Below are 13,096 nucleotides of genomic sequence, written 5' to 3'. Positions count from 1 at the left end.
CAACGACCGTTTTCGCAGAGCTGAGCACAGCAGCAGCCGGACCAAGGCCTTGTTCTCTGGCCGAAAAGTTTCTCGCTACGGTAGCACTTTCATTTGTATTTAGTAATTATTATCCAACTATAGATGCTTAAAAAGATTCGTTTTATAAATTAAAGACAAACGGTGTAATTAATTATTTTATTTATATTTAATGCTCTATGCATGTACCGCAATATTTGATGTGACGGAGAATTTTGAAAAGTTTTTGAATCTTACGTATAACTAAGCACTAAGCAGGCCCAAACCAAAGTTTTTGTCCGGAAAACAGTTACGCCAGTTTCATCTAAAAACAGTTACGCCAACAATTTTCAAGAAGAATCACCCTCAAATCCACCACATTGTCCCTCGAATCACTCTCTTATTTCTTCGTTAACCAATCATTGTTCATCTTGCAGCCTGGTTCATGCCCTCAGCCGATCTCTTTCCATCAGTAGCATGAGCCATGAGGCAGTGAAAGGAAGGAAGGAGGTGATAGCAATGCAGCAAAAAAACACATCAGAGCTGCAAGGACATGTCTACTCTCCTACTCACTCGTCTGCTATCCCAGCTCGCCCCCATCACATGCCGAGTCCATATCCAAGGATTGTTCATGGTCCACCAAGGGGGCCTTTGCCGACCTGCTTCCACAGCAGAAAGTTGCATGTATCTGGCACAGAGAGGCAAGCAGAAGGTTAGCCAATGCCGGCCACAGCCCACAGCGCAACGCAGCTGACGAGCAAAGTCTGAAGAAATGGAAGCGGGCAGCCAGAGTCAGTCAGTCATGTGCCAAAAAGCTGTCAGCTCGCCGGGCTGCCTTTGCCTGCATGCCTCTGCTGCTGCCTTGCTGACACCTTCGAGTGGCAGCTGAAATTTCGCACCTAAAAGCTTGCATTGTCTCTCCTACTCTACCACTGATTCATCGTTGCTCAATTGTGTACTGCTGCGCTGCGTTTAGCATGGCCACGGCCCTCGAGTGTCCGGGAGGACAATGATATCGGGATCCAAAGGCGAAATGTGGATTGCTCTCTGGATTCTTCCGTTTGTCTTTGTTGATTCACTGTCAGTCATCAGCAGGCCGGTGCAATCCATTTTGCTGCTTAAACTCTTCGCAAATCATTGTGTGTTGCCTTACGCTATAGACCGTAAGAATGATTGGAGGCGCATCTATACTGCCCGGGAAAAGGTGAGGAACCGCCAGATGATCAAACAATCGTTGGACAAATGCCAGGTAAGTTTTTTTTTTGGTCCCAAAAAAAAATGTCAGGTGAGATTCTGAAAAGGACTAGTAAAACTGTCCGCAGATTTTCTATAATGTTAGTTTGAATACTGGTGGAACCGTGGAAGTGGAATAATCCCTGGCAAATAGTGAGCTACAGCTACTTGTTTCCTCAAAAAAAAAAAAAAAAAGTGAGCTACTTCTTTCGACAATAAAGTGCGACACCACTATATCTGGCTTTCAGCCTTGCAGGCCCATAACCTGAGCCAAACTAACCACAGGAGTCCACGAGAGGTACAATGCGGCCCAATAATAACCCATATTGTCTGGACGTAGGGTCCTTTTTTTTTTTTGAGAGAGAGCTAGACGACTTGTCTGGCAAAAGGTACTGTCTGTTGTCGGGAAATTTGATAAAATTTACATAGCTAGGAAAATTGAAAGTTGATCTGTTTAGTTGGAAGCATGTGCTTAAGAAGGATAATGAAACAGATAGCTTATTTCTTCTTGTCTAATGAAGATATAATTGGTTGGGTTTCTATATATAGCACCCCACTTCAAATTCCGTAGTTTTTGGTAGTGCATCGGAACTCCCAAGAACCTGAAAGCGAACATGCCTAGATCACAAGCCGTACAGTTTAGTATACTCTGCTTAGTACTATTTGGCTTCTCCAAAATAAAATATTTCGCTTTTGTTTGTTCAAAAACACAGAGGAGTAACTTCATATTCTTAGCATGCTCAAAATCATGGTCCATAAAGATGAGGAATGATTCCTTTAATTTGACCGTCATCTTTTGCCCTGTTAAATAATATGAAGAGCTATCTCAAAAAATAATAATATCAAGAGCAAGTATAGATGACAGGATTACAATGTATTCTCAAAAGAGAAAAGATTACAATGTATTTGTACATAGTAGTTTCCAACAGTGTATTTGGATCTTATCTAATGGACTGACTGCTTTGGATGATACCCATGGCTGGGCTATGCCTTGATGGGCCAGCAGGCCTTGAAGAATTTATATGGAAAAAAGTCCATATTACCTCCCTTAACTTTTGCGAAAGTATGCTTTTCTTCTCTAAACTTCAAAACCGGAGAAAACCCTCATCCAATTTTTAAAACCGTTCATTTTACCTCCCTAGCCCAGTTATAGCAGTTTTGAAGATGATTTTATCTTTATCTTTTTTGTTTATTTTGACTGAATATTTAAAAAAATCATAGTAAATCACAAAAATTCATAAAATAAAAATCTATTTTTTTGGACTCCATATGAATAGTCTACACATTAAACATATAATATAGTATTCTTTAGTACAAATCTTTTGCTGTGTCTTTAGATCTATGTTTTATTATAATTAATTAGAATAACTCGTAGCGACAATTTCTATAGTCCAATTATGATGAAATTTTTATGGTGTCTAATTATTATATGATTGAACTGTAGTAAAAATATCGTACTCTTTGGATCATGTATAATTTAGTTATAGATTTATTTATATTTAACAAATATAAACCTAAATAAAATCTACATGAAAAAAATTCCTCCCCACTGGCTATACACCTCCCTTCCCGTACCGGTTCATTTCTATTCTCTTTCTACCCCACTCGTCCAAACAGCTACCTGAAAAAAAATTCCTCGTGTCTTCTTCACCATAGGTTGCGGCGCGAGCAAGAGCTCGCGGATGACAACCCTCGCAGCCTGCGGCCTCGTCGTCCGGGGGCAGCATGGGGAGGAGCTCGCAGCCCGCGGGGCGCCGGGGCCTTGTCCGGAGGTGGCGCAGGGAGGAGCTCGCGACCAGTGGCCTCATTCAAGGACAACGCTGAAGGTGCTCATGCAACACCAACCCCGCCCATGGCGGCCATTGCGAGACTAATCTATATCTCTTATAAATATGAATCTCACTAACTATTTCTCTTGCCAATTGTCATGCAAAAGTGTCCATATCAACATCCACTAACAGATCCAACTAACACATATCATTATGTCTTCATTCAAGCTATTCACATTACCAAATCATATCATTTATCAACATATATTGTAGTACTACGAACACCATATACATACATCTCCTAATTCTTAGTGATTAACACTCTAACCTACTTATATTTCTTCTTCATACCGCGGCAACACATGGAGAATCTTCCTAGTATTTATAATGGATCACAAACATCGACATATAGAGCCTATGCCAAAATAGGCATTCAAACCAAAACCTCATTTTATTTGTAGGTGATATGTAGCCAACAATTTGTTGGTAGATCCATCAATAAAGCTGCTTTATGGTGAATTTCCAATCGAGACTCACTTTGTTAGGCCATGTTTAGTTCTCATTCAAAAACTCTTTATTCATCTCATCAAATCTTTGGACACATGTATGAAGTACTAAATTGTAGACAAAAAAACTAAATGCACAGTTTGGTTATAAATCACGAGATGAATCTTTTAAGCCTAATTAGTTTATGATTAGCTATAATTGCTACAACAACTTGATATGCTAATGATGGATTAATTAAATTTAATAAATTTGACTCACAGTTTCGAGGCAAGCTATGCAATTTGTTTTTCTATTAGCATTCAAAAACTTCTCTCGACATTCTTCTGATATATCCGATATGATACTCAAAAAAATTTCTTTTCACGAGCTAAACAAGGTGATGGAGCTCTGCCAAACAGTTCAAAAGTTTGCAAACTCCATGTCGAGATAAGGACCAGGGGAAGCACATGCACCGTCGCTTGCCCGCCAGCAGGCTGCTGCACTGCACCACTAGCTCACTGGCCGCATGCATGCATGCCCACCTATAATGGAGGCCTTCACTTGGCTTGTGCGCCCAATCATGCCGCCGACTATAGGTTCACCAACGGTGAAGGAGTTAGGAGTATCCAGGGGCGGCGGCCGGCGGCTCTTTTCACCTGCCTTTTCGGCGGAGGCCCAGGCCTCGGCACGAGCGCCGGCTGGCAGTGCTGGACGCTCTGGCCACAGCCTCGGAATCTGAATGTTGGCGACGGCCGGCTAGGACAATCAGAGACGACGACGACGACGACCATGGCCGCTAGAATATTCCCAGGGACACTGCGAATTTGCCAGGAATCTTGGGCGATCTGGTACATCACATGGAACGGGAAAGCAGCAGTGAGTGCGGAATCTCATGGTTGGGATCTCTGAACTACTACTGCGACTGCGAGAGATCTTATCGCGAGGATCGGATGGATCAGAGGATCGCCATGCGTGTCAGGAGAGGTACCGTGCATTATTGTGCATGCGCGCGCCTTGCGGCTTGCAGCCAGACTGATCCATGTGTCCACCGTCCTACGAGCAGCAGGCTGCAGGCATGTGCAAGCATGGCACGCCTGGCGCGGTCTCTTCCTTTGTTCTAAAGATCTGATGTTGTTATACTGATTCTTTCCTTGCAAAGTGGTCTTGTGCAAATGACAAGACACAATGGCACAGACCAGATGAAGTTGAAATACTAGCTTAAGATCAAGATAAATAAGAGTTGGCAGGTTTAAGCCTATATTTGATACCTCAACAATCCAATTTATCTAATTTTAGCCCGCAACTTAAATCCTTACTCCATCCTAAATTGTAAGTTGTTTTAGCTTTATGTATCTTTTACTGTGGAGGGACTTGAGGGGCTGCCAGGTGAGTGATGTTGTAATTACGGCACCTACAAGCCCCTCAAGTTTCATCTGCTCAAATCAGCTTAGTGCTGATGTGGCCACATTTCAAATTTAAATGGAAAAAACAAACACTTTAAAAATAAAATAAAAATGTTTGGGGATGTAGAAAAATCGTGCAAAAATATCTGGAGCCTGTGAAACAACTTCTACAAGCTAAATCCAAATAACAAATTTAAATACTCAATTAATAATGCCTAGTGCATGCACACCAGCTACAATATAAATTTCTAGATGGTTACATTCATCACAGATGATGAATTGGTTTGTCCACTAATAATTATTTGCATAGTTGGTCACAAAGGGTTAACAGAGGTCTTCAGTCAGTCACCTTTAATTCAATGTCCATGTTAATCACCGTTTCTAAAGATGGTGTTGTATGCTCGTCACTGTTAATAAGAAAACAAAAAAAAACCAACAAAGCCAATCGATGAGGTCTGATGAGTCCATCGACGCACCGCTGCTGACCAAGAACCGCACCACTGCACACCTTGCCATTGACAACCCAGTCAACATTGGCGTTGTAGCTTGCCGGATCTGAGTGCACCGCACCGCCACCATGCTAGCATGCTGGCTTTGATGCTTTGCCCCGAACCATGCCACCAGCCTTAATGGATCTGCCTCACCAGCGCCCGATAAGTTGTGGCTTCGGCCAAATCCGCATCATAGGACCTACAAGACCCAATATCGTTCCTATCGGCGGCGATGGAGGGGGGGTGTAGGAGAGGCCGCCTTAGGCTAGATCTAGGGGCTTTGTCGCTGCTCTCATGTTCCCGCCTCGTGGCATCCTCATGTCCTATAGAGTTGTGGCACCGTTGGCTAGAGGTTCCACCTAAGAGGCTCGACGGTGCTTAAGAAGTGCTGATTGAGGAGATTGAGAGTTTGAAAGGGTGCTGAGATAGAGAAATGTGGGTTAGCTGGGTCTCCGCTTCATTTAATGAGCCATACCTCCTCTAAAAAATAAGCTCTATTTTCAAAACACATCTTAAGAGGCCTATATCTATTAACCATGTCTTTGAAAATGGGCCGGCCAACCCTGAAATTCATTTGGTATTTTTGGAGACACAAACATTTTTCAACCGCCTCAATAAGTAAAAGGGTTACCTTTTAAAATCTTTTTTGCAGTAGTGGTGATGACATGGTCGCTATATGGGTTCATTTGGATTTTTTCTAAAGGTTTCTCCATTTTTTTAGATTCATCAGCTCTTTTATTTAAAGCTTCTAGAACTTCTGTGTCATGGGCGCTGGTCATTTTTTGTGTGATTTCTTGTGTCTCAAAACATCATGGGCTCATTTGGAGTGAATGAATTTCACAGAAATCATACAAAAAAATTGGTAGGAGTTCATTTTCACAACGTAGGAAACAAAAGAAATCCACATTCCTAAGGAAGCCTTAACTTTTTCAAAATTTATGAGGTGTTGTATACTTTCTTCCCCATTTAGATTATGAGGTTTGCATGCCCACAGGGATTGAAACTAAATGGAATTGAAAGTTGCCTTACCCAAACCAAATAAAATCAAGTTTAGGGTGAGGGACCAAAATTGTACAAATTAGAGAGTTGAGGGGCTAAGGGCATGTCCCCAGGCAATTGCCTGGCTAGGCATGATTCTCAGGCATTGGAAATTGTCGCCTGGGTTTGCCTAGCTAGCTAGCTGCCTGGCAGGGCATGATCCAAACAGCCTCTAATAAATGTGGACTTATGTTTCTATTCAAGAGGACTTATTCCTTTCATCCACCAGTTCGAACAAGTTTGCCAAGGTGCCTGTCTCGAACTTTTACCGTTCAAAGCTCTAAGCAAATTTAAATTTGGAAATGGTAACTAGCCAGAATTCAACGGCTGATATTTCTGAAAATGCAATCAAATTTTTTGCCGTTGACTCTTTTTTCCTTAATACTCACAGGTAATCTCAACCACAGGTGAAATTTTAAACCCTGAAAATGCTTACCAACTAGTAGGTAAGAGAAAGAGTACGTAATTACTTGCCAAAAGAAGAAGAAGAAAAAGACAGGAGTACCTAATAACTAGAAGTGACGCCACCACGGCATCAGCATAGAAATGTCAGCATTCTAAAGATATCTCAGATACGTCCTCCACAACTGAATGTTTTGCGCAGTCCTTCGAAACTAAACTGTGATCAGAGAGCATCATGGACTAATGGTTTCTTATTGTCGACAACCATGCATGCAGAGAATTAATTTAAGCAACGTCGAATCTGTGCGAATGGGCATGCAGACCTGCCGTCATAAATATATTCCCACTTCTTATTTTGTAATGTGCTGATTCCTTACTTTTGCAAACATTTCTTAAAACTGATTTTATAGTAACAAAGAAAATCACAAGTTGAGCTTCATGGGTTGGATACTTGGATATGGTGTCAAATTCGGCAATGTTTAACGCAAGGCAGAAGAGAGAATGTCAAGGCAGGAGGAGAGAAAATGCCATATCTAGCTAGTCAGTCTTCCAAGTTCCCCTCTTCTCCACAGCTCACTTTGTCGGGCCACCACATGCTCAAAAAACATGCTTGGGACAGATTATGATACAAAATCCTTTTGATCTTGCTCTTTTGGTTCTTAATAATTTGTCAGAGTTTATAACTAGACAGTTCTCTTTCAGTTATCTCCGGTGAGGTGGCTAAGTGGCTAACTATAAAAGAATCAATACAGGAGTTTATATGCATGATGAGTCTCGATTGACATAAGAGGATGCAGAACTTTATTTATGCAAATCATGGTTACAAAACAGTAGTACAAAAGTTCGTAATGCACAGTGAACTGAACATTGTACACAGTACAACGACGAGCACGAAATACAAAATGAAAAGAAAAATGGACATAATGGTAGCACTGGCAACAGTAGGATCGGAGTACCAAATTATAAACGAGATGAGTACGGTGTACTAGCACTCAGCTTAACTGGATCCTTAGATGATAAGAACACGGCAACAAGCTAGTTGTTGGTCTTCCCTCTGTTGCCGATACCGGGGCTGTTGCCGGGAGCCGTAGGCCGGGAGTCCGTGGTCGTCGCCGGCATGCCTTCGCCGACTTGCTCACTGCTCGTCGCAGTGGCCATTTTTTGCTTTGCACTGAAGCCTCCATACCCTTCGACGACGACGACGCCACCCTTGCATGCTCCTTCCTTACCGTTGCACGTCGCCGTCACCAGCCGCCTCGCGTCAGCCTGGCTTGAGATGACAAGAATGATGAGAATGCATGCGCACACAACCTTGGAACTAGCCATGTGATCGAGTATATGTTAGCTAGGACTTGGAGTGGAAGAGAGGATGGATATGATCAGCAGCACTATATGGAGAGCTGTAGAGCTAGAGATATACTCTTCTGAAGTCTCCTTGGGTGCCATTTGAGAAGGGTGTCTACGACCATATATATAGTGGTGCGAGCACCGCAAAGATGCGGTTAGTTATATATGCGCCAGTTAGTGTACGTTAAGGTTCAGCGGCTGATATGTGTGAAAACAATCAACTTGAATCAGGTGTTCACTCAGGGAAGTGTAAAGGCATCTAGACAGCTAGTTTGGGTTCCGGTGATTAGTTAATGAATATAAGTACATGTAGCTAATCTTGTTTTGTAGGGTTTATAACAAAGCATTAGTCACATTTAGGTCAATTGGTTTTCTTGGTCCCTCTGAAGTGTGATTACTTAGGCTCTGTTTGGTTCCCCTTGCTAAATTTTAGCTAGCCTAGCTAAAATTTAGCAAAGCTAAAATTTAGCAAGGGGAACCAAATAGGCCCTTAGTCTTGAAGACACTTAGACTTATTGTTAGGATTCTTTTTTCTTTGACCAATCTATTAAAGGTGTCAAGGTTTGTAACTTGATTAAAAGTTTGAGGCAAGACAACATTGATGCACATATGTTAGAGTTACTCTAATTAAAAAAATAGATTTAGAGTGGCTAGATAGATAGAGGATAAGTCTAGAATCTCAAAGAAGTTGAATTGAACGAGAATGTACTTCAAATAGAGCCATAATTCAAGTTTGAAGTACACTGAACTAGTTGATCAAGGCCACCGGATTATCTGATGTGGCACTATGCTATACTATGTGTTAGACATTGTTACTCAACAAATAATCTAAACAGGAGGGTAAGCGAGAAAAAGAATAATACAATGCACCCTACCTATTAGTAAAGCAAGGCCTTCTAGAGCCTATCTAACACAGACATATATGCAAATGAGGGTACTAAAATAAATAGATTTTGATTCAATACTTAAATTGCACAGAAAAAAGAAAGGAGTTCAGACGAATCATACTTGATGAAACACACATTACTTAGTGAATGACTTAAGAACACATTTAGATAAATATTGACTCTTTTTCACATCTCTAACTATATTATCAGATTTCGGAACACGTGTGAGATTAAAAAAAGTAGGCAAACAACTTGACGATAATGTATGATGTTTCCATGAGCCAGTAAACTAGTGACCCTTTTGCATATTAATTCTTTTGTTGTGGGCAGCCTTCTTCATTTAGTATATTTGCTAGATGATATGTTGAAGGATCCAGAGTGGATCGACGAATGATCCAATGTTGATGTACTTTGAAGATTTTACGTTGGACATGTTTACTGGAGTATACAGATAATCCGATGGTATTATATATGGAACAACTAGTTCAACTTGGACATTCTTACTAGTGTGCATTATATGATCTGTCGTGTGCATCTTAGGGGGTATTTAGTTCCTCACCACCATCCGCCACGCCACAGGTGTATGGCCGCCATAGCACTGATGGCTACCGTTTGGTTGATTACTAATAATAGATAGCCACAAGTGCTCTCCTCTTTATTCTCGCCACAGGTTATGGCGATGATTTTCTCTGCCATAGGTTGTGGCGCGCCACAACTGAAGTGTGGTAAGTGGAGGCTGGCATCCAAACACCCCTTAGTGATCACAATATATCATGAAGTAAGGAATATTCAAGGATATTTAGTAGTGACAGGTGGAAAAACAGTAAGAACATGGCCTTGATGATCTGGTGCTCCTTTGTGAGGTACGATCGATCATATAGAGATACATTTCTTAGTAGGCTTTTTCCAATAACTAGAACCTCACCCTTGGGATATATTTGTGTTCAACATAGCTCATTTGAGCTCTCTCTAACCCAGATAGTTTTGCATACACTTGGTGAAGGGTTTGAGTAGTTAAAATCAAGAAGAGTGATCTTAGTGTGTGTATCTTGTGCTCTTGACTTGATCAAATGAAAATTGAGACATGTTACTCTTGGAGTTTTCTAGCTCCAAGACTATGGTGAAGGAGGTGATCTTCTTGTTGGATTTGTTGGGAGGCTCAGATGTTCTTGGTTTGAGAATCGCCAATCTGGAGTGAAGAATAGGTATTCCTAGTGGACCTTGAGGTTCTTTTAACTCAAGGGAGCTTAAGGTGCTCCATGATTAGTAGGTAGTGGCAACTACTCGATACCATATGAAAATTTGGTTGCCTCTTGTCATATATTACTTTCATGAGCTTTTTTATTGTTGCTTATCTTGTTATGTGCCTTGATCTTAGTTGTGTGAAGCTCTTCATAGACTTGTCTAGCACGTTCTTCTAGTTAGTTTCTTTCTTATAGATCCTCCAACAATATATTTAGTGTGATGTCCTTATGAACTTGATTTAGTGTGCTTGTGTAGAAGTCTTGGGGGTAGTTCTTGCTAGGGTTGGAGTACTCCTAAATAGGTTAGGTTTGTCACTTCAGTTTTTAGACCCTCAACTCATCCCTTTCCTCTTGAGTCTGTTTGTTCCTTTCAATAGGTATGGATCTTTCCTCACCCTCTCCTACCATCCTCCTAGTCGTCATCGCCACTCTAGCCATACTATCCTACAAAAACAATCCAAAACCCTTGTCATTGACTCCTCCGACCAATGTGACCACTAATCCCTTAGGTAAGTCCCCTACTTCTAATTCTAACTCCCTAGTAGCTATGCTATTCTTCCTTGGTTTGCGGGTCCTGTTGGCATTCCTTAGCATAATATACAAATCCACATGCATACATATATCAATGTAGCTTTTACCTAGGAGTATTCAAGATATCGATTTTCATAGAAAATATGAAGTGTACTGATCTAGAACTAATTTGTTCTTGGGTAATGATGATAAAGAGAGAAGAGAAAGATAGATAGGCCGGTGGGTACAGAGGGTACATGAAGGATAACACTAAGTTATTCTAATGAACTAAGCAGATCAACACTTATTCATGTTGTTTACTTTGAGCACCTAGGACCAACCAATTCACAGATAGGGACAAGAAGTAGAGTGGCATGCACCCGTAAGTCCTGCAGAACAGAACTAATGTAATGGAATAGATATGGACAACTTGTTTGGTGAAAATAGCTTATATTGGGCATGGATTGTTGAAAGATATTATTCTAAACAAAGGTTTTTGCTTCACTTCTTGTTGTTTCTTTTGCTTCTTGTGCCTATATGTCATAGACCATGGGGGAACTAGTGGCCATGCTACACAGACATTACCTAGTCCTCCTTCATGCTCTCTCACGTAGTTTTCTCTAATGATTAATGAAAATTAAAATGGCAAAAGTGGATGATTTTTTTCGAAACATAATAGACCCAATGTCTATTATTCTCTATGAGGATTGTAGTCCACCAAATTAATGACCAATGTTTGTGAACATAAATGTTATATGCCCAGTTCAAGAAACATTAAATTCAAAGTAAAGATAAATGCTATATGCCAAATGTATTAAGTATATATTAGTAATAAATATACATTCCATAATTTATTGGTCATTGAAAATTGTTTTGTTAACAAATCACATACCAATAACATTGGAAATTCATTTTAAATTATATTAAAATTCCATGATAATAAATTTCGTAAGTTGTCATTTATAGAAGTTTATATATTTTGTCTGAAACATTACGATATATCAATATTAATAGTTTCATCATTGCAGGTACTATATATATATATTTTATAAAATAATAGTACTTACACATATGATTCTTTGATAGAGAAAATTTAACATCTTGAGTGTCAGGGTCAGAATAAAATGATCGTTTATGCCATTGTAACTAACAGAGTCTAAGACCTAGGGTTCATTTTAAAAACAATATATATTTTTTTGAATAAAGGATATAATAAGCACTAGAATTTTGAGTAAACATGGTGACAATTAATAAGATCAAAACCTGAAAGCGAAAATATATACTCATGATGTCACGACAAGAGATGCAACAAAAATTAATATAATTTAAGCTAAATTTCAACTAAATAGTATAGAAACTCATAGAGACTAATGTAAAAGATGAAAACTTATATGGTGCAATTGGTAAATTTATAACAGCCGAAATAAAATTATAAGATATCTAGGTATCTATTGGTTTAGTAGAGAGAGAGAGAGAGAGGGAGAGAGAGTAATATAACCAGTTTTGATTAGTTTTATACGTATTAAAGTTAGTACTTGTGCAATATTACCACTCCGAATTCTGGTCATAAAAGCTCAGATAGAAGTTTAGCCCTTCTAAATGAAGTAGAGCGTGTGGGGTTTGAGCCTCCTGTGGGAGAGTTATTATACTATAAGAATATAAGATTAAAAAAAAGGAGGACAACAATGCCAGATCTAGAAGGGAGACTAGTAGAAGGGGGAGGAAAAAATGATAAAAAGACTAGACCAACTAAAATGGTAACTTTTATAAGCGGTAACAAAGAAGGATGTTTCAATATCACATTACAATGAAAAAAAGAGGAGGAATCCAAAATGAAATTCTTGATTTGACCGTTCCTACTCGCCATGGGAAAGAAGTGAGGAAGAAAAAGAGGACGGATGGTGAGCTAGCTAACTTGTCTAATTTTGGTGTAAGGACATAATTCCGATTTCCGCAAACTTCCAAGAGCTCCTTGTATATTCTATTACTAGTTACTACTGGTAATTTTCTATAGCATATCAGCCGTACAAATGTCATGACAGAAAATACTCGTTTAAATTGTTATACCTTTCGAGCTAATTCGTTGCTTCTTTTCTGTTCTAAACAATGAAACGCATCGTACGGCGTAATCAACATATTAATACATTATGCTCCACCATCAAAATAACCAGCTTTTGACTGGCCAAACAAATCACTCCTATATGTTTCAGGATCATCTTAATCATTGCGCAAATCTGCCCAGAAATCGCTGTCCACAACGATCTTTAACAACTACGGTCCATAAACGGG

This window comes from Sorghum bicolor, chromosome 7 (assembly GCF_000003195.3).
Source record: "Sorghum bicolor cultivar BTx623 chromosome 7, Sorghum_bicolor_NCBIv3, whole genome shotgun sequence".
Classification (NCBI taxonomy): domain Eukaryota; kingdom Viridiplantae; phylum Streptophyta; class Magnoliopsida; order Poales; family Poaceae; genus Sorghum; species Sorghum bicolor.
This window is presented reverse-complemented; position numbering follows the sequence as displayed.